General features: G+C 32.1%; 1 protein-coding gene across 1 annotated transcript in view; it reads left to right on the top strand.

Moving 5' to 3' along the window:
* Nucleotides 1-4,203, top strand: part of LOC117109537 (protein SAND-like) — a 35,565-nt gene that overhangs the window by 14,275 nt on the left and 17,087 nt on the right. The gene's annotated exons all lie outside the window — the stretch shown is intronic.

The following is a 4,203-nucleotide window of genomic DNA, read 5'->3' as shown; positions in this document are numbered from 1 at the left end:
TATATATATATATATATATATATATATATATATTACCTTCAATATTTTAATTTTAGTAAAATAATTTAGTAGTATTAACGGTATTTTACAATAAGTATATTAATTGATTTTGGCTTTATTGGGTTACTGTAAAACCTTGAATTGAAGCCCAGTGAGTTTAATCTTTAGTTTGCAAAATAGCCATGGGCTTCTTTTCAAGATACCAGGCTTCTTTTCGAGATAGTGTAGTACAGTACTACACTCATGAATTTCAGAAAACAAGATAAATACAAGCTTGGTTTATACAGTAGATTAGGTGTTTAGGTGGGTGTTTAGGGAGGTTACCGTAAAACCTGAAATTGAAGCCCAGTGGGCTTAATCTTGAGATGAAGCCCATCTCGAATTAAAGCACCCCTCTTTAACTAGCCTCGAAAAGAAGCCTATGGGCTTCTTTTCAAGATAGCGGGCTTCTTTTCGAGATAGTATATTGTAGTACATATAGTACATACTGTATGAATTTCAGAAAACAAGATAAATTAAATACAAGCTTGATTTATACATTAGTTTAGGTGAAATATATGACAGTTTAGAGGTTTCAAAAGCTTATTTAATCGATTTTGGAGCCTACTAATACCGGTATGTAGAAAATACATATACATTTTTTTCTCTCTGACGAATTGTGGTTTTCCCCACGACTGTACTTACGTTGTTCGTTTCGGAAAATACGTTGTTTTTTTAGGAAGTATTTGTTTAGGAAAATACATCCTGAATTTTTTTTTTATACCAGTTGTAAATTTTTTGTAAGCACATTTTTTCACTTACAAAAACTAGATCAACCAAAAAGCAAAATGCAGAAAAATGAAAAATAATTTGTACAAGTTGTTATCCTTTTGCCCAAAAATACTGGGTTTTTAAGCCTTACTATATTTTCCTTGATTTTCTCACCTGGTAAGTCTTCTCTTTTCTTAATTTCATTTTTCAGATGCTTAATTTTCTCATTCTTTTCTTTCAAAGTAATTTCTAATTTTTTAATGTCAGGATCTTTTTGTTGCCTTATCTCATGATTATCGTCTTCTGAACCATAGCTGTGATCTTCCAAATGCTCAGCATAGCTTATTAGTTGCTCACCCATTTCTTTATTAAATGACGCTCTTCCTTTGGTTTCTTTTTTATTACACCTTTAATCTCCTATATACTCTGGCTAAAAGGTGTCTTGAGAATTTCTTTGAGTTTTTTGCTGACTTCTTTAAATCTATGAAGCATAACAAAAAATGATAAGCCTTATTAAATAATATTGACCTTTGCAAGGAAGCATCCTGGCAGGTCAATATTTACATTAAAATTGTGACCCTGTTTTTTGTTTTTTTTACACTGGGTGCATGTTTTACCTTACACTGGTATCTACCTTTCACTATCCAAATCAAAAGACATATTCAATTTTATTTTTTAATTCTAATATTTTAATGTTTGTAAATATAATTTAGGGACAATAATTACTTAGATTCAATTGTAATCATATGCAACTTTGTTGAGAAAATACATATTCGTTGATAAAGATCATTTACTGGCCCATCCAATTTCAGCTGAACATTTGGGACCCTCAATACACAATGAAATACAAGCAAAATTTTAAATTAGAAATCAACATAATAATTTATTTTGAACTGAGATATTGAAAAAGTTATAAATTTCATTTCCTAATAATGAAGGGATTTGTAAAGAAGTTATTGCCTTTTGTGTGTAAAAGTATGATAATTGAATATGATTAAATAATAATATTGGTTTTGAAATATGTGACTGACTCAAGTAAAACCCTACATTTGTTGGTAGGTACAGTAGTAGCAAAAATGTCAGAAAATTGACATCTTGACTTTAGATTTTTGTTTTTATTAAAGAACAATTCTTACAAATATCAAACACTAAATCTAACTTAAGTATTGTTACAAATATCTTTATATAAAATACAAACCCTATATTATACAAAAATCATAGTATTTTTGCAGTAGTTTAAAGGGGGAGAGGGGGCTGCAGGTTTGAATCTTATTTATTTGTGATATCATAACAAGTTATAAAATAAATCAAACTTTTTTAAGTGGGACCCACTTTCAGACTCCTTATTCTTTGGTGACGAAAGGCATTATAATTTTATCATTGGCCTAGGTAAATGTTATTTGGGCCCCGTTCAATAGGCCTACAGATCTAAAGATATAACTTTAAAATTCCTACTTAAATCTTCAAAGGACTCCTCTATAAATAGGTTTCAGAGGCCAGAATTAATAGTTAACTTCACTCAAACCACTTACCTGGTAAATGTGTAGTTCTTAATAGTAATGCACAAATAACTCTTCCACCATGAAGATCTGTGTCTTCTTCCGTTTTCACTTTGTATTTCCTCAGTTGTTTTATCCAGTAAAAAAATTGAAGAAAAGATTGCAATATAATATCTTTATGATGTTCCAAACTTGAGTTTGGCAAACTAGTGACAACTGTGTGACGTTTTCAAATTAGCTATCACGATATGGAAAAACCTGTGTGCTACAAATAGAATAAGCACACGGCACTTTTCACTTTTTAGGTATGATGCGTATCCATAATCTTCTGGATGGATCGATTTACTGTGTTAAATCTGTTCCATCAATAACTGCAAGCCATAAACAGCTTTGTATATTTTGAATTCATTTCAATACTATTTGCTTTCATTCAGGAATAATATGTACTTTGTAATACAGTAAGAGGCTAAAGCAATTCAATTAATATCAACACACAGGTTTTTGTGTGTTATTCAAGTTCAACTATATTATTATTCATGTTTTCTTAGTCACGCAGATGATTATATTTTATTAATACGTTATAGGTTTACTTCACTGCAAATAGGTAGATGATTGTTCTATTGTTATCAATATCATACTTTATCAGGGACTCATGAAATGTCAAAAATATATGACTTCACCATAGTTTGTTCTCAGTACGTTGTCTTTTCTGCATATTGTGCCACTTGTTTTGTTTTTTCCAAGTTTGAATGAACTGCATTTTATTGTCTATTGCTACCTTTTTAGTTCCTACTGTATGCATGCAATGCAATAGGAACTATTGTAATCACTCTTCTTTTTCCTTTGTTTTTTATTGTGTGTAGTATGTGTGTTCGTATGTGTGTAGACATTTATGCAAATGCGCATGCGTCAAAGAAAAGTTTTCCGGCATGTTGTTTTACCTTGCGATGCGAAGTTCGATGTGAAGTTTCTGCAGAGTTCAGCCAGGGCTCACGCTAACCGATCGGCAAGTCGGCATTGATGAAACTATTTTGGTTTTACGGCAAAAAAAATCAACTGCTGTGGCATAGGTATTTTGAAGAAGGCCTAAAATAAAACAAAAAGGTTTTAATACTTGCTGAAATACATTGTTTTTTCATTTTAGATCTCCATTTTTCACTAACTCCATGCGACGTCTGTTGTATGAGTAGTCATATGAAGGTACTATATCTCCGACAGTTGGCTATGCAGCAATGTAAATTGAAGACAAAAGTGAAGGTATAAAGGCAGCCAACTGTCGGGTACATAACGACTGTCTAACTTTCCACAAAAACATGAGGCCTAAAAGCTAGGCCTAGTTCAGTAGTTACTGCGATGCAAGGGTGGTAGATCGTTCAGTCAGTGATATCGTGTTATCGTCTAATACATTTTAATAATGTGTGTAAAATTTAAGAACGCGCCGCGAGGGTCGCTTTCTTTTGTTATGCGGTAGTAGTGTAAGTAGCAGAGTGACGGCAGCAATCTAAGCCTAGCCTAGGGCCTAGATATTAATTATACGTTCTTGATCATCGTAATGAAAACTTCGGGTGACAGGCGATTGGGCCTAACTGGTGTGGACGATCGGACCCAAGATAGCTTCAAATAAATTGTAGTCCTAGTAGGGCACTGCCATCACCTCCACTTCTGATATCGTTCCAAACTACTATAAAATGAAATTACTGTATACCTAGCTAGGCCTAGGCCCTATGCCTACCAAAGTTTTTCAAAGAAATTTGCTAAAAATATTATTGTAATTTGCCTGTCGAATTACATTACCAATGTGGTCTAAAATCACTATGTTGGGCCATAAAGACCCCTTGTATTTTTCAACCTCCATACAAACTTGACCCAACATATATATATAATATATATATTATTATTATTATTATATTTATTATTATTTATGTATATGTATATATATGTATATGTGTATATG

This window comes from Anneissia japonica, unplaced genomic scaffold (genome assembly GCF_011630105.1).
Source record: "Anneissia japonica isolate Jap-2015-1 unplaced genomic scaffold, ASM1163010v1 scaffold287829_len2072220_cov186, whole genome shotgun sequence".
In the NCBI taxonomy this organism is placed as follows: Eukaryota; Metazoa; Echinodermata; class Crinoidea; order Comatulida; family Comatulidae; genus Anneissia; species Anneissia japonica.
Note: the sequence above shows the minus strand (reverse complement) of the source record. Positions and strands in the feature narration are given on the sequence as shown.